A 23032-nucleotide genomic window follows, 5' to 3' on the forward strand; every position below is an offset into this window, starting at 1 on the left:
TCTTCGTAGATGAGACCGGAAATACGTTTCACACCACCACGACGAGCCAATCTTCTGATCGCCGGTTTCGTTATACCTTGGATGTTATCGCGTAGAACTTTGCGATGACGTTTGGCGCCACCTTTTCCCAATCCTTTGCCACCTTTACCACGACCGGTCATCTTGATAAAATTAGGAAATTCTTCGTACAAAACGACGTAGCTTCGACCAAGTTCGTTATGGAACTAACGTCAAAATTTCATTCCGCGGGACTATTTATAAGTTACGGCAGCTCCACCTCGCGTTAAAAACGAATCCACCAATGGCGTCGCCGTATGACTCATCGAGTTTATAAAACGGCCGTTGGCGCGACGAAAATTTTCAGTTGACTTTCGAACGTTCGTACGTACGGTCGGTCGTTCGGTCGAAGCAAGCAAGCAAGCCACTACCTACGTTAATTCTTTTCATTTGATTCATCCGATATCCGAGATGGCGAGAACTAAACAGACGGCTCGTAAATCTACCGGTGGCAAGGCACCTAGAAAACAGTTGGCCACGAAGGCGGCCAGAAAAAGCGCTCCCGCCACCGGAGGTGTCAAGAAACCTCACCGTTACAGGCCCGGTACGGTCGCCCTTCGTGAGATTCGTCGTTATCAAAAGAGCACTGAACTTTTGATCCGCAAGCTGCCTTTCCAACGTCTCGTCCGAGAGATCGCCCAAGATTTCAAGACCGATCTCCGTTTCCAAAGTTCGGCCGTGATGGCACTTCAAGAAGCCAGCGAGGCTTATCTCGTCGGCCTCTTCGAAGACACCAACTTGTGCGCCATCCACGCCAAACGTGTCACCATCATGCCGAAAGACATCCAATTGGCGAGACGCATTCGTGGCGAGAGGGCTTAAATTTCCTCCATCCATCCATCCATCCATCCGATCCGACCATCTAGAATTAACAAATTCTTCATCTTCGAAGGTGTTAAAAGAAGAAAAAAAAAATCGGTTCTTTTCAGAACCACAATTATTTTCCAACGAATTGAAAATTTATCGTTCGCGCATGCAACTTTTTGAGATTGAAAAAAAAAAAAAAAAAAAAAAAAAGTTAGGTTATGTGATTTATTCACAAAATTCGTACTTACATAAAACGATAAACTTTTGCTTTTTTCTTTCACATTAAATTTTCTTTTAACTGAGACTATTTGAAACATTATTATATAATAAAGTTTATCATTCTTTGTAATAACACTGTTTCGACAGTCAAATGAATAGACAAGAAAATCAAATGAAAGTATGTATCTCCTCAACAGAATGTGCATTGTCCAAGCGAATCTTTCGTTCGTTTCTTGAAAATAATTGTGGCCCTGAAAAGGGCCATTTATTTGTATCGATGGTGCCCCTACGTCGATATATACGATCGGAGCACGTTCCCGAAACCACCAGGACGTCGTCGTCGTTGAAAAAATTAAATCATCGTCGTCGACTTTTCACTTCTTTCTCTTGGGTGAAGCGGTTTTTTTCGCTTTGACGGTGACGGCTTTGGCCGTTTTCGGTTTCGGCGCTTTCGGTTTCTTGGTTGGACCGGCCTTGTTGGATTTCTTCGCTTTCGATGGCGTCTTGGGTTTGACGGGCGATCTGGAGGCGGCGCTGGCTTTCTTTTCGGGAGCGGACGCAGCCTTTCTAGCCTTCGATACGGCGACGCTCTTCTTTTCGGCGGCAGTTTTCTTAGACTTGGCCGAAGCGGCGGGGGCGGCCTTCTTACCGGCTTTTGAGGCGGATCCTTTTTCGGCGGACGTCGGCGCTGACGCGACGGAACGTTTAGCAACGCCCGTCTTCTTGGATTTCGCCGATGACGACGCGGTCGCAGCGGCAGATCTCTTTTTCGTGGCGGACGGAGCCTTAGCTGCACCGGTGACGGCAGAAGCCAACTTGAACGAACCGGAAGCTCCTTTTCCTTTGGTTTGGACCAACGAACCGGATGCGACGGCGCCCTTAAGGTACTTCTTGATGAAAGGCGCAAATTTTTCCGCGTCGACTTTGTAGTTGGCCGCGACATATTTCTTGATCGCCTGCAACGAAGAACCGCCGCGTTCCTTCAAGCCTTTGATGGCGTTGGTGACCATCTCCGAAGTGGGCGGATGAGAAGGTTTGCTTCTCGGATTTTTGGGCTTCTTCTCCTTCTTCACCGGTGAGGAGCCGGAAGTGGCACCGGCGACCGTCGAAGCTGCTTGATTTTCTACGTCGGCCATATTTTCGTCTATCGCGCGCGCGTTTTTTTCTTTTTATTATAGGTAGGCTTATTCTTCGGTGAAAGAACGAATGAACTTTACAGAACGAATTGGGCGCCAAAGTCAAAGTGTTGGCGCGTTCGAAAACGCGCGGACCGCGGACTAAACGAGAGCCTTCTCGTCGAGTTAGAAAATTCAGTGGGCCTCGAATACAGCTTTCGCGTGATGGCATCGTTCTCTTTACGCGAAGATCACCGCCTCCGGGTGCGGGAACATGAGCGATTCGGTCGGCGATGGCCTCCTGAATAACCTCAAGTTTTCCCGGACGACCAGCCGACCTCCAAAAGCGAACAAGGACCGATCGAACGTCGACTCGAACAAAGACCCTCCGAAACAAGGAGATGACATCCAAGTTCGACGCCGACGTTACGCGTTTTCCACGAATAACAGGAAAGTTCCGCTTTCGACCAGACAAACTTGGAAGCATCCTCTACAAGTTTCACGAACGAATCGGTCGAAAAGTACGTGCGATCTTTTCGAAAATCGCCTCGCAAAGAGACGCAGCACGGATCGGAGCGACGACCGACGAACCTGCAGAGTGTAGGAAAAAAATTCACAAACGGTCGAAGATGACGTCCGAGAAGGTCGAATTTTTTCAAGAACGAAGATAAAACCTTCGCCTTTCGTAGGAGTTGATTTTTGAAAACGATCTTGACGAACAGGTCGGAAAAAAAACGATGTCAATTTCGGACTCGACCATGAGAAACGAATTTGTACGACGAACGGACTTTTCGAACGACTTTTTTCGCAAAATCGACATTTTTTCCTCAAAAATTACCTCACACGACGAAATCCCATCATCGAAACATCACCGAAAACAGTTTTGACGGCGAAATTCTCGTCAATTTTACGAAAATAAAGGGAAAATCAGACGGACCACCGTCGAACATCCAGCGACGGGAACGGACGAGTTTTTTAATTTTTCTTGCCAATTCATTGCGAAAGAAGCAATTTTTCTCGACGAAACCATTTTATAATCATAAAAAAAACTCCCCAAACACCACAAACCAACAAAAATACGGAAATCTTGCATTGTTTGCATTTTTCAGACACTCTAAATAAAACTACGTCGATGTCGGCGGATTTTCAGTCGGTCGTCGGTCGACAGAAATCCAACGAAATTTTCATTTGTTCTTCTCAAAAACGAAAAACAAACAAATCAACAAAACATTCCCTACTATTAGTCGACATTTCGAGCAGAAACTACGAACGTCGAAAGATTTAAAAAATGAAATATGTAGGTGTGCGTGCGTGCGTACTTACTTGAAACTTTTTTCTTGTTTCATCGTCGCACTGGAACAAATTAAATTTTAATGCAATGTAAACGCGACCACACTTTCGACGAAAACATCTCTATGAATCGAACGACGTCGGAAAAAGAATAAATCGAGAAGAGAACAAATCATGAAACAACACACACCCACCCCGCCCGGCCCGGCCAGAGTGGTGGGAATTTCGATGAATGAACAGACAAAGAAACCAACTCTGTTATCAGTTCTAAGAAAGAAAGCAGGTAGCGGCGGCGGCGAACCTTCGACCGTACTACGGTCAGTTCATGAATTAACCCCGTCCGTTCGGAGTTTATTCATCTCCGGTCCGTGTCGGCGTTTACTTCAAGTGGGTGCTATTTCCATCTAAGCAAGCAAGTGAGTAAGTAAGTTCTCAAATTTTAAATTACGTTAATCGCAAGTGACTCGTTGAGATCGTCAAACGAACAATTTAATTTAACGCCTCATACGAGTTTTTTTTTTTCGTCATTTTGTCGCAAAAAAAAAACTAAAAAACGACTCGCAAAAAAAAATTTTTTTTTTTTCTTCTTTTAAATCTTGTACATTTTCTGACATGTGTACCATCGAAAAATGTCACATCCAAACGATCGAACAATCACAAAAAATCGTCAACGTACCATCTTGGAAAATTTTACCAGGCAACGACCATACCACGTTGAAAACTACCGGTTCTCGTCCGATCACCGAAGTCAAGCAACGTCGGGCGCGGTCAGTACTTGGATGGGTGACCGCTTGGGAACACCGCGTGCCGTTGTCTCTACTCTTTTCTTTTTTTATTAACATTTCTGATGTCAAACTTTTTTTAAATATATTTTTCACTATTTATATTTTCTCTCAGGAACTTATATAGTATGAAGACGAAAATTTTTAATTCGTTCGAGTTGAATTTGTGGTTCTGAAAAGAACCGATTTTTTTTCTTTTTTTTCCAACCAACTTCCAAGCTGCTCGAGGAGGATTTATTTTGAACTGGTGTATTTGGTGACGGCCTTGGTTCCTTCAGAAACGGCGTGCTTCGCCAATTCACCGGGCAAAAGAAGACGCACCGCCGTCTGGATCTCCCTGCTGGTTATGGTCGAACGTTTGTTGTAATGAGCGAGGCGACTGGCTTCAGCAGCTATACGTTCGAAGATGTCGTTCACGAAACTGTTCATGATAGACATAGCCTTGCTGGAGATACCGGTATCGGGATGGACCTGCTTCAACACCTTGTAAATGTAGATGGCGTAACTCTCCTTCCTCCTGCGCTTCTTTTTCTTGTCGCTCTTCGAGATGTTCTTTTGAGCTTTTCCGGCCTTCTTGGCCGCCTTACCGCTGGTCTTGGGTGGCATTCTCTTCTAGTCGTCGAGTTAAAAAAACGTTTAAAAACAGAAAACGAGACAGACACGACGTGCACGTTACGACGAGTATACTCGATCTAAAACGCCGCACACCTAAAATCCCTCTATTTATAACGAGCGAGCGACAAACAGGCGCTCCGCCTTAGTTCGTCGTTCGACCATTGCCCTAACGAGATGGCGCTGTACCGACCATATAAATTTCTAGCCTTCGCCGCGTTCGGCATTTATTTCAAGCCGTACGTTTGTCAGTGCGCTTCGTGTCAGTCGCAGTAGGTGTTTTGCTGTTTATATCGTATAACAACATGTCCGGAAGAGGAAAAGGAGGTAAAGTGAAGGGAAAGGCGAAGTCTCGTTCCAGTCGTGCCGGACTTCAGTTTCCCGTCGGCAGAATTCATCGTCTTCTGCGTAAAGGAAACTACGCCGAAAGAGTGGGTGCAGGTGCTCCCGTTTATTTGGCGGCCGTAATGGAATATCTAGCCGCCGAAGTTCTCGAATTGGCAGGAAACGCCGCCAGAGATAACAAGAAAACCCGTATCATTCCGAGACATCTTCAATTGGCTATAAGGAACGACGAGGAGTTAAACAAGCTCCTTTCCGGCGTTACCATCGCCCAAGGCGGTGTCTTGCCCAACATCCAGGCGGTGTTGTTGCCCAAGAAGACCGAAAAGAAGCCTTAAATTTAATTCTTCGCCGCCGTCATCTCGAACGAAAAACAAAAACTTTTATAAAAACCATCTTCACATCGGCCCTTCTCAGGGCCAAAAATTCAACTCGAACGAATTGATTTTTTCGCCAAAATACAACAACCTATGAGAATCATGTTAAAAAGTCTTTTAGATATTTTAAAGTTAAACCGATCAATTAATTCATTATACGAGCGTAGACTGAACGGAAGATTTTCGATTACATTCAACCAAGAAAGATGATTTTTACGACTTTTCATCGTAATTTTTAGAAAAATTCAATGCCCGACTAAAGCACGAACTCGACAACTCTATCTATAATAATTTATTGATTATCTAATTCAAGAAACATTCCGATTCGTCGTAAATTTCTTCACATTTCGCACATTAATCTGTTAAGAACATACACACACACACCGGTCGCCTATACGTGCTCTCCGTCTCGATAATTTCTTGCAGCAGCAGTCGTCAGCGGTGAGCCGTAATACTACAATCAATCGTTTTATTTGCTATGAGATTTTGTTTCAAGTCACGTCTGAGGAGAGTAACTCTACCCCATATTGGACATAACCTCAAATATACTCTTCGTGGCAAAAACGTTCTTTTAACGATGGTCATTCTAACCTAAAACTGCTGTCAAAATTGTCAAAGTCGCCGCCTGGATCACAAATTAAAATGATCACTCACTCCGTACGATTTTCATTTCGATTTGAAGACAAACACACAATTGAGCAACATATTTAATTCGTTTGATTTATTTTGTGGTTCTGAAAAGAACCGTTTTTTTTTGTTTGTTTGTTTGCTTGCCTGCGGGGGGTTTGTTGTTATTCCTCTGAGGATGCGGATACACGTCATAAAATGATAAAATTAACCGCCGAAACCGTAAAGGGTACGACCTTGACGTTTCAGGGCGTAGACGACGTCCATGGCGGTGACGGTCTTACGTTTTGCGTGTTCGGTGTAAGTTACGGCGTCACGGATGACGTTCTCGAGGAAGACCTTCAACACACCTCTGGTTTCTTCGTAGATGAGACCGGAAATACGTTTCACACCACCACGACGAGCCAATCTTCTGATCGCCGGTTTCGTTATACCTTGGATGTTATCGCGTAGAACTTTGCGATGACGTTTGGCGCCACCTTTTCCCAATCCTTTGCCACCTTTACCACGACCGGTCATCTTGATAAAATTAGGAAATTCTTCGTACAAAACGACGTAGCTTCGACCAAGTTCGTTATGGAACTAACGTCAAAATTTCATTCCGCGGGACTATTTATAAGTTACGGCAGCTCCACCTCGCGTTAAAAACGAATCCACCAATGGCGTCGCCGTATGACTCATCGAGTTTATAAAACGGCCGTTGGCGCGACGAAAATTTTCAGTTGACTTTCGAACGTTCGTACGTACGGTCGGTCGTTCGGTCGAAGCAAGCAAGCAAGCCACTACCTACGTTAATTCTTTTCATTTGATTCATCCGATATCCGAGATGGCGAGAACTAAACAGACGGCTCGTAAATCTACCGGTGGCAAGGCACCTAGAAAACAGTTGGCCACGAAGGCGGCCAGAAAAAGCGCTCCCGCCACCGGAGGTGTCAAGAAACCTCACCGTTACAGGCCCGGTACGGTCGCCCTTCGTGAGATTCGTCGTTATCAAAAGAGCACTGAACTTTTGATCCGCAAGCTGCCTTTCCAACGTCTCGTCCGAGAGATCGCCCAAGATTTCAAGACCGATCTCCGTTTCCAAAGTTCGGCCGTGATGGCACTTCAAGAAGCCAGCGAGGCTTATCTCGTCGGCCTCTTCGAAGACACCAACTTGTGCGCCATCCACGCCAAACGTGTCACCATCATGCCGAAAGACATCCAATTGGCGAGACGCATTCGTGGCGAGAGGGCTTAAATTTCCTCCATCCATCCATCCATCCATCCGATCCGACCATCTAGAATTAACAAATTCTTCATCTTCGAAGGTGTTAAAAGAAGAAAAAAAAAATCGGTTCTTTTCAGAACCACAATTATTTTCCAACGAATTGAAAATTTATCGTTCGCGCATGCAACTTTTTGAGATTGAAAAAAAAAAAAAAAAAAAAAAAAAGTTAGGTTATGTGATTTATTCACAAAATTCGTACTTACATAAAACGATAAACTTTTGCTTTTTTCTTTCACATTAAATTTTCTTTTAACTGAGACTATTTGAAACATTATTATATAATAAAGTTTATCATTCTTTGTAATAACACTGTTTCGACAGTCAAATGAATAGACAAGAAAATCAAATGAAAGTATGTATCTCCTCAACAGAATGTGCATTGTCCAAGCGAATCTTTCGTTCGTTTCTTGAAAATAATTGTGGCCCTGAAAAGGGCCATTTATTTGTATCGATGGTGCCCCTACGTCGATATATACGATCGGAGCACGTTCCCGAAACCACCAGGACGTCGTCGTCGTTGAAAAAATTAAATCATCGTCGTCGACTTTTCACTTCTTTCTCTTGGGTGAAGCGGTTTTTTTCGCTTTGACGGTGACGGCTTTGGCCGTTTTCGGTTTCGGCGCTTTCGGTTTCTTGGTTGGACCGGCCTTGTTGGATTTCTTCGCTTTCGATGGCGTCTTGGGTTTGACGGGCGATCTGGAGGCGGCGCTGGCTTTCTTTTCGGGAGCGGACGCAGCCTTTCTAGCCTTCGATACGGCGACGCTCTTCTTTTCGGCGGCAGTTTTCTTAGACTTGGCCGAAGCGGCGGGGGCGGCCTTCTTACCGGCTTTTGAGGCGGATCCTTTTTCGGCGGACGTCGGCGCTGACGCGACGGAACGTTTAGCAACGCCCGTCTTCTTGGATTTCGCCGATGACGACGCGGTCGCAGCGGCAGATCTCTTTTTCGTGGCGGACGGAGCCTTAGCTGCACCGGTGACGGCAGAAGCCAACTTGAACGAACCGGAAGCTCCTTTTCCTTTGGTTTGGACCAACGAACCGGATGCGACGGCGCCCTTAAGGTACTTCTTGATGAAAGGCGCAAATTTTTCCGCGTCGACTTTGTAGTTGGCCGCGACATATTTCTTGATCGCCTGCAACGAAGAACCGCCGCGTTCCTTCAAGCCTTTGATGGCGTTGGTGACCATCTCCGAAGTGGGCGGATGAGAAGGTTTGCTTCTCGGATTTTTGGGCTTCTTCTCCTTCTTCACCGGTGAGGAGCCGGAAGTGGCACCGGCGACCGTCGAAGCTGCTTGATTTTCTACGTCGGCCATATTTTCGTCTATCGCGCGCGCGTTTTTTTCTTTTTATTATAGGTAGGCTTATTCTTCGGTGAAAGAACGAATGAACTTTACAGAACGAATTGGGCGCCAAAGTCAAAGTGTTGGCGCGTTCGAAAACGCGCGGACCGCGGACTAAACGAGAGCCTTCTCGTCGAGTTAGAAAATTCAGTGGGCCTCGAATACAGCTTTCGCGTGATGGCATCGTTCTCTTTACGCGAAGATCACCGCCTCCGGGTGCGGGAACATGAGCGATTCGGTCGGCGATGGCCTCCTGAATAACCTCAAGTTTTCCCGGACGACCAGCCGACCTCCAAAAGCGAACAAGGACCGATCGAACGTCGACTCGAACAAAGACCCTCCGAAACAAGGAGATGACATCCAAGTTCGACGCCGACGTTACGCGTTTTCCACGAATAACAGGAAAGTTCCGCTTTCGACCAGACAAACTTGGAAGCATCCTCTACAAGTTTCACGAACGAATCGGTCGAAAAGTACGTGCGATCTTTTCGAAAATCGCCTCGCAAAGAGACGCAGCACGGATCGGAGCGACGACCGACGAACCTGCAGAGTGTAGGAAAAAAATTCACAAACGGTCGAAGATGACGTCCGAGAAGGTCGAATTTTTTCAAGAACGAAGATAAAACCTTCGCCTTTCGTAGGAGTTGATTTTTGAAAACGATCTTGACGAACAGGTCGGAAAAAAAACGATGTCAATTTCGGACTCGACCATGAGAAACGAATTTGTACGACGAACGGACTTTTCGAACGACTTTTTTCGCAAAATCGACATTTTTTCCTCAAAAATTACCTCACACGACGAAATCCCATCATCGAAACATCACCGAAAACAGTTTTGACGGCGAAATTCTCGTCAATTTTACGAAAATAAAGGGAAAATCAGACGGACCACCGTCGAACATCCAGCGACGGGAACGGACGAGTTTTTTAATTTTTCTTGCCAATTCATTGCGAAAGAAGCAATTTTTCTCGACGAAACCATTTTATAATCATAAAAAAAACTCCCCAAACACCACAAACCAACAAAAATACGGAAATCTTGCATTGTTTGCATTTTTCAGACACTCTAAATAAAACTACGTCGATGTCGGCGGATTTTCAGTCGGTCGTCGGTCGACAGAAATCCAACGAAATTTTCATTTGTTCTTCTCAAAAACGAAAAACAAACAAATCAACAAAACATTCCCTACTATTAGTCGACATTTCGAGCAGAAACTACGAACGTCGAAAGATTTAAAAAATGAAATATGTAGGTGTGCGTGCGTGCGTACTTACTTGAAACTTTTTTCTTGTTTCATCGTCGCACTGGAACAAATTAAATTTTAATGCAATGTAAACGCGACCACACTTTCGACGAAAACATCTCTATGAATCGAACGACGTCGGAAAAAGAATAAATCGAGAAGAGAACAAATCATGAAACAACACACACCCACCCCGCCCGGCCCGGCCAGAGTGGTGGGAATTTCGATGAATGAACAGACAAAGAAACCAACTCTGTTATCAGTTCTAAGAAAGAAAGCAGGTAGCGGCGGCGGCGAACCTTCGACCGTACTACGGTCAGTTCATGAATTAACCCCGTCCGTTCGGAGTTTATTCATCTCCGGTCCGTGTCGGCGTTTACTTCAAGTGGGTGCTATTTCCATCTAAGCAAGCAAGTGAGTAAGTAAGTTCTCAAATTTTAAATTACGTTAATCGCAAGTGACTCGTTGAGATCGTCAAACGAACAATTTAATTTAACGCCTCATACGAGTTTTTTTTTTTCGTCATTTTGTCGCAAAAAAAAAACTAAAAAACGACTCGCAAAAAAAAATTTTTTTTTTTTCTTCTTTTAAATCTTGTACATTTTCTGACATGTGTACCATCGAAAAATGTCACATCCAAACGATCGAACAATCACAAAAAATCGTCAACGTACCATCTTGGAAAATTTTACCAGGCAACGACCATACCACGTTGAAAACTACCGGTTCTCGTCCCAGTCTTGTCCGAGCGCTCGTAGCGAACGGACGTGCGATAGAGAGCTCCCCCTCTCAGTGTTTAAGTTGTGACCACAGTGCAAAGTGCCACGTGCCTTGAACAAAGTGAATCGTGTCCCAAGTGTTGTTTTAACAACAAGTGGAATTAAAACAAGTTCGATACAGCGCAGGCTGGTTAAGCCTGCACTGACCACCGAAAACATGGCCAGTTCGAGCCTCAACTGGCTGAAGCCGAAGAAAACGGTGAAAAAAGTGAAACAAAAGGTGAGGTACGTGCCAGTACCAATCGACGCTAACCGATTTCAACCAATCTCTTCTGATGAAGAGGATGAAGAAGACAACATGGAGACGGAGGAAACATCCTCCAGGACAAAAACCACCGCGACCGCGAACGAAAGGAGACCGCCGCCGATCATCATCCACGGCCGGAACATAACGCACAACCGTCTCAGAGAATTGTTCGCCGATTGCGAAAACGGTTACCAAGTGCGTTACACAAGGGAGAAAACCCTTGTGTACCCCAACACGACAGACATCCACACGACGATGAAAAACAAACTCACGGCAGGAAAAGTGGAATTCCACACGTTCACCCCAAAAGGACTCAAAACGACAACGTTCGTAATCAAGGGGCTGGACAACAACCCTGAGCCCGAATCCGTTCTTGCAGAGCTCAAGAGCTGCAAGATCGAAGCTACCAATGTGAGAAAAATGGGGCCCAACACCAAGAGGCCCCATTACATCGTAACAGTGGCCGACAGCGAGACTGTCGAGTCACTGAACAAAAAGTGTCGGGCGATTCTCAACGTCAGGGTGCGTTTCGAGAAATACCTCAATAAGAAGAAGATGACACAGTGCCACCGGTGCCAGGCATGGGGCCACGGCACGAGGAACTGCAACCTCGAACCGACGTGCGTAAGATGCTCCCAGTACCACTGGACCCGCGACTGCCCCCATAAGCCCGACCCGACGTACATTCCCAAATGTGCCAACTGCGGGAAACAAGGACACGCTGCCTCGCAAACCACGTGCGAGGTCTACATCGCCAAGGTAACCCGCATCGAGGAACTCCAAGAAGAAAGACGTCAGAAGGTCGCCAACAAGAGGGCTAAATTAGCCCCCGCGCCGATCCCAAAGGTCAATCCGTGGACCCAGCCAAAGAAACCAACAGGTGAGTCCATTGTTTTTACCAATAAATCTTTTCCGCCTCTGCCGACGCCTTCAACGAGCGCAGCAAATTCGCCAATTTTAACAAGGCAAACACCAACCAAAACGAAAATTCCAGAAACAAGCAGCATGACAGAATTTTGTAAAATAAACGCCGAAATTTCCAGGCTGAACAAAAACGTAAATATGAAAAATTTGCTCATAATACTTAAAGAACTGAACAATGCACTTGAAAAATGCCAGTCTCAACAAGAAAAGCTGTTCGTCTGCATAGACGTTCTATCCAAAATGGGAGACGCTGGCTATGAGCTGTAAATTGACGATAGTTCACTGGAACGCAAACGGTCTGCATGAAAAAGCTGCGGAATTATTGAATTTTATTAAAAATGGTGGAATTCACATTATGGCAATTAGCGAAACGCGTCTCAAAAGTAAAGATCGGCTTAAATTCACCAATTACACGGTTCTCAGAAAGGACAGAACGGATGTCATTAGGGGAGGTGGGGTTGCTCTCCTAATCCGTAATGACGTCCCCTTTGAACACATTCCCACCCCAAATGTAAGATTCCTCGAAACCCTAACGATTAAGATCGAGAACAACATTTTCATAACATCAGTTTACAACCGACCAATCAACTCAATTAGGGACGCGGATTTAGACATAATTAATAATCTGGGAAGAAAGCAATTAATTCTCGGGGACTTCAATGCGAGACACACAAGCTGGGGTTGTCACGCAAACAATAGTAACGGGTTCAGGCTCTACAATTACGTAGAAAACACAAGCTTGATAATTAACAGAACTGCTGATCCAACTCATTTCCCAATTAACGGCATGACACCTACCTACATTGACTTGACAATCACGAAAAACATGGTAATCTCAGAACCCAGATCAGTGACCGCACTCAACTCGGATCACAATCCTGTGATTCTTGAGATTCCTGACATGACAATCAAAGACAAAACAATCCAAATCAATTCCTATAAACAAACCAACTGGCCCCTCTTCCGCAAAACCCTTGACAGACATGTTGAACTGACGGAAATCATTGGCACGAAAGATGATCTTGATAAACAGATTGAACTGTTCATTAAGGCCATCCAGAAGGCCAAAGACCAAGTCACGACGACGAAAACAATAAATCCTTTTCGAGACGAAATTCCGAAAGCAACCATAGAGAAAATAAAACTCAAGAACCGAATCAGAAAACTGTACCAAAGAACACGAGACCCATTTTTCAAAAACCAAGCATCTGAATTAACCAGAGAAATTAAACAAGAAATAAAAGAATTCAGACAGAACAAATGGGAAACAAAACTTGGCAAATTAAATCCGCACGATAATTCTCTATGGAAAATGACAAAAGCTCTCAAAAGACGATTTACCCCTATCTCTATCCTTAAATCCAATAACAACACAGCATTTAATAATGTGGAAAAAGCAAACACACTGGCAACATATTATGAAACGATCCACACAAGTGATAATCACAACACACCCGAACAAACAGAAATAATTGAAACAGTAAACTCTTTCAATAGTGACAATTCCCAGATAGACGCGCCTACGGCCGTCAAACCCACAGAAATCGCAAAAATCATAAGCACTTTACCGAATAACAAAGCCCCGGGAAATGACGGCATAGAAAACAGAATACTGAAAAATCTTACAGCGAAAGCTGTAAAACAACTAACGAATATAATAAATGCCATGCTTAATCTTTGTATCTTCCCGGAAAAACTTAAAGTAGCAGATGTCATCCCCATTTTGAAACCGGGGAAAAACCCCAATGCACCAAACGCATACAGACCAATTAGCCTTCTACCAACAATTTCAAAAGTTGCGGAAAAGGTAATCCAAAAACGAATTAATAAGCACATTAAAGAAAACAAAATTTTACCGCCAGAGCAATTTGGTTTTCGGGAACGACATAATACCACACAGCAAGTCCTCAGACTAATAAATGACATAACGAATAATTACAACACGAAAAGCATAACAGCAATGACATGTCTTGATATTGAAAAAGCATTTGATAAAGTCTGGACAAAAGGACTAATTTACAAAATGATTCAATTGAAGTTCCCGACGCACATTACTAAATTAATAAACTCGTACTTAACAGAGAGAAAGTTCAGAGTAAAGGTAGAAGGCGAAAAGTCGGAAATGAAATCAATAAATGCGGGAGTCCCACAAGGCTCAGTGCTTGGGCCAATACTATTTAATATTTACATTCATGACATCACTAAATTCGCACAAACCAATTTAGCTTTGTACGCGGATGACACCGCCATCTACGCTAAGTCTCATTCGGGTCAGGTCGCACTCAAACAAGTTCAGATCCACATTAATCAACTCGAGAAATTCTACGCGAAATGGAAGATTAAACTCAACGCGGACAAAACGGAAACGGTCATTTTTGCAAAAAGATTCACCGGGCTAAAGATCAATAAAAAACTAAAGGTAGGGGACAGTGAAATTGAAATTAAGAACTCTGTGAAATATCTAGGAGTCACCCTAGACAAAAGGCTAAACCTAAATGAACACATAAAGAAAACGAGACAAAAAGGTGAAGCCGTCCTCAAGCAATTGTACCCATTGTTGGTCAAAAACAACTATCTAAACACGAAAAATAAGTTGCTTCTGTACAAATGCATCTTACGCCCCATCATAACATACGCAGCGCCCATCTACCGGCACAAACCACACACTCCACTAATTCCTTTGCAAAGATTTCAAAATAAATGCTTAAGACTTGCTCTTAACGCAGACAGATACACTCCGCTCCGTCAACTTCATCAGGACGCGAATCTTCCACTCCTACACCATTACATCCATTCCCTTTCCGATAAATTCTACGAGAAGCAGGTGCGGCACGTACCTCTTCTCAAACAATCCCTCAAACACCCAGCAGGAACCCACAAGTTCCCGCACTCGGGTGTCCCCAATCTAGACCGGATAATCCGCTGAATTTTGTTACAGGCAAAAGGCAGCGGAAGAAGAACCGTAAACGGCAATCGACCAGCCACTGACCATATCGGAACAGGAGTCCAGGAGCCCCCTGGAACATCAATCCGAGGATCAGGAGTCCCCGGAGCCCCCTGAAACCTCACCACTAGACCATACCGCACCAGGAGCCCAGGAGCTCCCTGGAAACAGAAACCGGACCGGAAGTCCCAAGACCTCTTTGAGGTCAACACTGTAAATAGTTTTTAAATATCCTTTGTACATAGTAGATAATAAGGTTAGGGTTTTTACTAAAATTTCATTTTCCCTAAATTAAGGTAACCGATAAGTAGGCTAAACACCACAAATGTATGCAACCAAGGTTGCCGGTGAGCCATAAAATAAATGTAATATCTTAGATTGTATAATAAATGTAGGCTAGGTTAAGGCATCAGCGCCACACATTAGCATAAGTTAATCTTAAGTGTGATATGTATTATCTTAGTGATTGCATGCGTAACTTCAACCGAATAAAAATCCTGTTGAATTTGAAAATTTTGGTTCTCGTCCGATCACCGAAGTCAAGCAACGTCGGGCGCGGTCAGTACTTGGATGGGTGACCGCTTGGGAACACCGCGTGCCGTTGTCTCTACTCTTTTCTTTTTTTATTAACATTTCTGATGTCAAACTTTTTTTAAATATATTTTTCACTATTTATATTTTCTCTCAGGAACTTATATAGTATGAAGACGAAAATTTTTAATTCGTTCGAGTTGAATTTGTGGTTCTGAAAAGAACCGATTTTTTTTCTTTTTTTTCCAACCAACTTCCAAGCTGCTCGAGGAGGATTTATTTTGAACTGGTGTATTTGGTGACGGCCTTGGTTCCTTCAGAAACGGCGTGCTTCGCCAATTCACCGGGCAAAAGAAGACGCACCGCCGTCTGGATCTCCCTGCTGGTTATGGTCGAACGTTTGTTGTAATGAGCGAGGCGACTGGCTTCAGCAGCTATACGTTCGAAGATGTCGTTCACGAAACTGTTCATGATAGACATAGCCTTGCTGGAGATACCGGTATCGGGATGGACCTGCTTCAACACCTTGTAAATGTAGATGGCGTAACTCTCCTTCCTCCTGCGCTTCTTTTTCTTGTCGCTCTTCGAGATGTTCTTTTGAGCTTTTCCGGCCTTCTTGGCCGCCTTACCGCTGGTCTTGGGTGGCATTCTCTTCTAGTCGTCGAGTTAAAAAAACGTTTAAAAACAGAAAACGAGACAGACACGACGTGCACGTTACGACGAGTATACTCGATCTAAAACGCCGCACACCTAAAATCCCTCTATTTATAACGAGCGAGCGACAAACAGGCGCTCCGCCTTAGTTCGTCGTTCGACCATTGCCCTAACGAGATGGCGCTGTACCGACCATATAAATTTCTAGCCTTCGCCGCGTTCGGCATTTATTTCAAGCCGTACGTTTGTCAGTGCGCTTCGTGTCAGTCGCAGTAGGTGTTTTGCTGTTTATATCGTATAACAACATGTCCGGAAGAGGAAAAGGAGGTAAAGTGAAGGGAAAGGCGAAGTCTCGTTCCAGTCGTGCCGGACTTCAGTTTCCCGTCGGCAGAATTCATCGTCTTCTGCGTAAAGGAAACTACGCCGAAAGAGTGGGTGCAGGTGCTCCCGTTTATTTGGCGGCCGTAATGGAATATCTAGCCGCCGAAGTTCTCGAATTGGCAGGAAACGCCGCCAGAGATAACAAGAAAACCCGTATCATTCCGAGACATCTTCAATTGGCTATAAGGAACGACGAGGAGTTAAACAAGCTCCTTTCCGGCGTTACCATCGCCCAAGGCGGTGTCTTGCCCAACATCCAGGCGGTGTTGTTGCCCAAGAAGACCGAAAAGAAGCCTTAAATTTAATTCTTCGCCGCCGTCATCTCGAACGAAAAACAAAAACTTTTATAAAAACCATCTTCACATCGGCCCTTCTCAGGGCCAAAAATTCAACTCGAACGAATTGATTTTTTCGCCAAAATACAACAACCTATGAGAATCATGTTAAAAAGTCTTTTAGATATTTTAAAGTTAAACCGATCAATTAATTCATTATACGAGCGTAGACTGAACGGAAGATTTTCGATTACATTCAACCAAGAAAGATGATTTTTACGACTTTTCATCGTAATTTTTAGAAAAATTCAATGCCCGACTAAAGCACGAACTCGACAACTCTATCTATAATAATTTATTGATTATCTAATTCAAGAAACATTCCGATTCGTCGTAAATTTCTTCACATTTCGCACATTAATCTGTTAAGAACATACACACACACACCGGTCGCCTATACGTGCTCTCCGTCTCGATAATTTCTTGCAGCAGCAGTCGTCAGCGGTGAGCCGTAATACTACAATCAATCGTTTTATTTGCTATGAGATTTTGTTTCAAGTCACGTCTGAGGAGAGTAACTCTACCCCATATTGGACATAACCTCAAATATACTCTTCGTGGCAAAAACGTTCTTTTAACGATGGTCATTCTAACCTAAAACTGCTGTCAAAATTGTCAAAGTCGCCGCCTGGATCACAAATTAAAATGATCACTCACTCCGTACGATTTTCATTTCGATTTGAAGACAAACACACAATTGAGCAACATATTTAATTCGTTTGATTTATTTTGTGGTTCTGAAAAGAACCGTTTTTTTTTGTTTGTTTGTTTGCTTGCCTGCGGGGGGTTTGTTGTTATTCCTCTGAGGATGCGGATACACGTCATAAAATGATAAAATTAACCGCCGAAACCGTAAAGGGTACGACCTTGACGTTTCAGGGCGTAGACGACGTCCATGGCGGTGACGGTCTTACGTTTTGCGTGTTCGGTGTAAGTTACGGCGTCACGGATGACGTTCTCGAGGAAGACCTTCAACACACCTCTGGTTTCTTCGTAGATGAGACCGGAAATACGTTTCACACCACCACGACGAGCCAATCTTCTGATCGCCGGTTTCGTTATACCTTGGATGTTATCGCGTAGAACTTTGCGATGACGTTTGGCGCCACCTTTTCCCAATCCTTTGCCACCTTTACCACGACCGGTCATCTTGATAAAATTAGGAAATTCTTCGTACAAAACGACGTAGCTTCGACCAAGTTCGTTATGGAACTAACGTCAAAATTTCATTCCGCGGGACTATTTATAAGTTACGGCAGCTCCACCTCGCGTTAAAAACGAATCCACCAATGGCGTCGCCGTATGACTCATCGAGTTTATAAAACGGCCGTTGGCGCGACGAAAATTTTCAGTTGACTTTCGAACGTTCGTACGTACGGTCGGTCGTTCGGTCGAAGCAAGCAAGCAAGCCACTACCTACGTTAATTCTTTTCATTTGATTCATCCGATATCCGAGATGGCGAGAACTAAACAGACGGCTCGTAAATCTACCGGTGGCAAGGCACCTAGAAAACAGTTGGCCACGAAGGCGGCCAGAAAAAGCGCTCCCGCCACCGGAGGTGTCAAGAAACCTCACCGTTACAGGCCCGGTACGGTCGCCCTTCGTGAGATTCGTCGTTATCAAAAGAGCACTGAACTTTTGATCCGCAAGCTGCCTTTCCAACGTCTCGTCCGAGAGATCGCCCAAGATTTCAAGACCGATCTCCGTTTCCAAAGTTCGGCCGTGATGGCACTTCAAGAAGCCAGCGAGGCTTATCTCGTCGGCCTCTTCGAAGACACCAACTTGTGCGCCATCCACGCCAAACGTGTCACCATCATGCCGAAAGACATCCAATTGGCGAGACGCATTCGTGGCGAGAGGGCTTAAATTTCCTCCATCCATCCATCCATCCATCCGATCCGACCATCTAGAATTAACAAATTCTTCATCTTCGAAGGTGTTAAAAGAAGAAAAAAAAAATCGGTTCTTTTCAGAACCACAATTATTTTCCAACGAATTGAAAATTTATCGTTCGCGCATGCAACTTTTTGAGATTGAAAAAAAAAAAAAAAAAAAAAAAAAGTTAGGTTATGTGATTTATTCACAAAATTCGTACTTACATAAAACGATAAACTTTTGCTTTTTTCTTTCACATTAAATTTTCTTTTAACTGAGACTATTTGAAACATTATTATATAATAAAGTTTATCATTCTTTGTAATAACACTGTTTCGACAGTCAAATGAATAGACAAGAAAATCAAATGAAAGTATGTATCTCCTCAACAGAATGTGCATTGTCCAAGCGAATCTTTCGTTCGTTTCTTGAAAATAATTGTGGCCCTGAAAAGGGCCATTTATTTGTATCGATGGTGCCCCTACGTCGATATATACGATCGGAGCACGTTCCCGAAACCACCAGGACGTCGTCGTCGTTGAAAAAATTAAATCATCGTCGTCGACTTTTCACTTCTTTCTCTTGGGTGAAGCGGTTTTTTTCGCTTTGACGGTGACGGCTTTGGCCGTTTTCGGTTTCGGCGCTTTCGGTTTCTTGGTTGGACCGGCCTTGTTGGATTTCTTCGCTTTCGATGGCGTCTTGGGTTTGACGGGCGATCTGGAGGCGGCGCTGGCTTTCTTTTCGGGAGCGGACGCAGCCTTTCTAGCCTTCGATACGGCGACGCTCTTCTTTTCGGCGGCAGTTTTCTTAGACTTGGCCGAAGCGGCGGGGGCGGCCTTCTTACCGGCTTTTGAGGCGGATCCTTTTTCGGCGGACGTCGGCGCTGACGCGACGGAACGTTTAGCAACGCCCGTCTTCTTGGATTTCGCCGATGACGACGCGGTCGCAGCGGCAGATCTCTTTTTCGTGGCGGACGGAGCCTTAGCTGCACCGGTGACGGCAGAAGCCAACTTGAACGAACCGGAAGCTCCTTTTCCTTTGGTTTGGACCAACGAACCGGATGCGACGGCGCCCTTAAGGTACTTCTTGATGAAAGGCGCAAATTTTTCCGCGTCGACTTTGTAGTTGGCCGCGACATATTTCTTGATCGCCTGCAACGAAGAACCGCCGCGTTCCTTCAAGCCTTTGATGGCGTTGGTGACCATCTCCGAAGTGGGCGGATGAGAAGGTTTGCTTCTCGGATTTTTGGGCTTCTTCTCCTTCTTCACCGGTGAGGAGCCGGAAGTGGCACCGGCGACCGTCGAAGCTGCTTGATTTTCTACGTCGGCCATATTTTCGTCTATCGCGCGCGCGTTTTTTTCTTTTTATTATAGGTAGGCTTATTCTTCGGTGAAAGAACGAATGAACTTTACAGAACGAATTGGGCGCCAAAGTCAAAGTGTTGGCGCGTTCGAAAACGCGCGGACCGCGGACTAAACGAGAGCCTTCTCGTCGAGTTAGAAAATTCAGTGGGCCTCGAATACAGCTTTCGCGTGATGGCATCGTTCTCTTTACGCGAAGATCACCGCCTCCGGGTGCGGGAACATGAGCGATTCGGTCGGCGATGGCCTCCTGAATAACCTCAAGTTTTCCCGGACGACCAGCCGACCTCCAAAAGCGAACAAGGACCGATCGAACGTCGACTCGAACAAAGACCCTCCGAAACAAGGAGATGACATCCAAGTTCGACGCCGACGTTACGCGTTTTCCACGAATAACAGGAAAGTTCCGCTTTCGACCAGACAAACTTGGAAGCATCCTCTACAAGTTTCACGAACGAATCGGTCGAAAAGTACGTGCGATCTTTTCGAAAATCGCCTCGCAAAGAGACGCAGCACGGATCGGAGCGACGACCGACGAACCTGCAGAGTGTAGGAAAAAAATTCACAAACGGTCGAAGATGACGTCCGAGAAGGTCGAATTTTTTCAAGAACGAAGATAAAACCTTCGCCTTTCGTAGGAGTTGATTTTTGAAAACGATCTTGACGAACAGGTCGGAAAAAAAACGATGTCAATTTCGGACTCGACCATGAGAAACGAATTTGTACGACGAACGGACTTTTCGAACGACTTTTTTCGCAAAATCGACATTTTTTCCTCAAAAATTACCTCACACGACGAAATCCCATCATCGAAACATCACCGAAAACAGTTTTGACGGCGAAATTCTCGTCAATTTTACGAAAATAAAGGGAAAATCAGACGGACCACCGTCGAACATCCAGCGACGGGAACGGACGAGTTTTTTAATTTTTCTTGCCAATTCATTGCGAAAGAAGCAATTTTTCTCGACGAAACCATTTTATAATCATAAAAAAAACTCCCCAAACACCACAAACCAACAAAAATACGGAAATCTTGCATTGTTTGCATTTTTCAGACACTCTAAATAAAACTACGTCGATGTCGGCGGATTTTCAGTCGGTCGTCGGTCGACAGAAATCCAACGAAATTTTCATTTGTTCTTCTCAAAAACGAAAAACAAACAAATCAACAAAACATTCCCTACTATTAGTCGACATTTCGAGCAGAAACTACGAACGTCGAAAGATTTAAAAAATGAAATATGTAGGTGTGCGTGCGTGCGTACTTACTTGAAACTTTTTTCTTGTTTCATCGTCGCACTGGAACAAATTAAATTTTAATGCAATGTAAACGCGACCACACTTTCGACGAAAACATCTCTATGAATCGAACGACGTCGGAAAAAGAATAAATCGAGAAGAGAACAAATCATGAAACAACACACACCCACCCCGCCCGGCCCGGCCAGAGTGGTGGGAATTTCGATGAATGAACAGACAAAGAAACCAACTCTGTTATCAGTTCTAAGAAAGAAAGCAGGTAGCGGCGGCGGCGAACCTTCGACCGTACTACGGTCAGTTCATGAATTAACCCCGTCCGTTCGGAGTTTATTCATCTCCGGTCCGTGTCGGCGTTTACTTCAAGTGGGTGCTATTTCCATCTAAGCAAGCAAGTGAGTAAGTAAGTTCTCAAATTTTAAATTACGTTAATCGCAAGTGACTCGTTGAGATCGTCAAACGAACAATTTAATTTAACGCCTCATACGAGTTTTTTTTTTTTTTTTTTTTTTTTTTTTTTTTTTTTTTTTTCGTCATTTTGTCGCAAAAAAAAAACTAAAAAACGACTCGGCTGGTTAAGCCTGCACTGACCACCGAAAACATGGCCAGTTCGAGCCTCAACTGGCTGAAGCCGAAGAAAACGGTGAAAAAAGTGAAACAAAAGGTGAGGTACGTGCCAGTACCAATCGACGCTAACCGATTTCAACCAATCTCTTCTGATGAAGAGGATGAAGAAGACAACATGGAGACGGAGGAAACATCCTCCAGGACAAAAACCACCGCGACCGCGAACGAAAGGAGACCGCCGCCGATCATCATCCACGGCCGGAACATAACGCACAACCGTCTCAAAGAATTGTTCGCGGATTGCGACAACGGTTACCAGGTCCGTTACACAAGGGAGAAGACCCTTGTGTACCCCAACACAACAGACATCCACACGAAGATGAGAAACAACCTCACGACTGGAAAAGTAGAGTTCCACACGTTCACACCAAAAGGACTCAAAACGTCAACGTTCGTCATTAAGGGTTTGGACAACAACCCTGAGCCCGAATCCGTTCTTGCAGAGCTCAAGAACTGCAAGATCGAAGCCACCAATGTGAGGAAAATGGGGCCCAACACCAAGAGGCCCCATTACATCGCAACAGTGACCGACAGCGAGACTGCCGAGTCACTCAACAAGAAATGTCGGGCGATTCTCAACGTCAGGGTGCGTTTCGAGAAATACCTCAATAAGAAGAAGATGACACAGTGCCACCGGTGCCAGGCATGGGGCCACGGCACGAGGAACTGTAACCTCGAACCGACGTGCGTAAGATGCTCCCAGTACCACTGGACCCGCGACTGCCCCCATAAGCCCGACCCGACGTACATTCCCAAATGTGCCAACTGCGGGAAACAAGGACACGCTGCCTCGCAAACCACGTGCGAGGTCTACATCGCCAAGGTAACCCGCATCGAGGAACTCCAAGAAGAAAGGCGTCAGAAGGTCGCCAACAAGAGGGCTAAATTAGCCCCCGCGCCGATCCCAAAGGTCAATCCGTGGACCCAGCCAAAGAAACCAACAGGTGAGTCCATTGTTTTTACTAATAAATCATTTCCGCCTCTGCCGACGCCTTCAACGAGCGCAGCAAATTCGCCAATTTTAACAAGGCAAACAC

At 44.8% G+C, this 23032-nt stretch overlaps 1 non-coding gene across 1 annotated transcript; it reads left to right on the top strand.

The window, feature by feature from the left end:
- The first annotated feature begins 4184 nt into the window (after positions 1 to 4184).
- On the top strand, positions 4185 to 4304 carry LOC148165751 (5S ribosomal RNA). The gene has a single exon (XR_015771211.1). It is a non-coding gene; the product is annotated as a 5S ribosomal RNA (ribosomal RNA).
- Positions 4305 to 23032: the final 18728 nt, after the last annotated feature.

Source organism: Gnatocerus cornutus, unplaced genomic scaffold (genome assembly GCF_029298725.1).
Source record: "Gnatocerus cornutus isolate USDA-ARS CGAHR unplaced genomic scaffold, icGnaCorn1.1 ctg00000224.1, whole genome shotgun sequence".
Classification (NCBI taxonomy): domain Eukaryota; kingdom Metazoa; phylum Arthropoda; class Insecta; order Coleoptera; family Tenebrionidae; genus Gnatocerus; species Gnatocerus cornutus.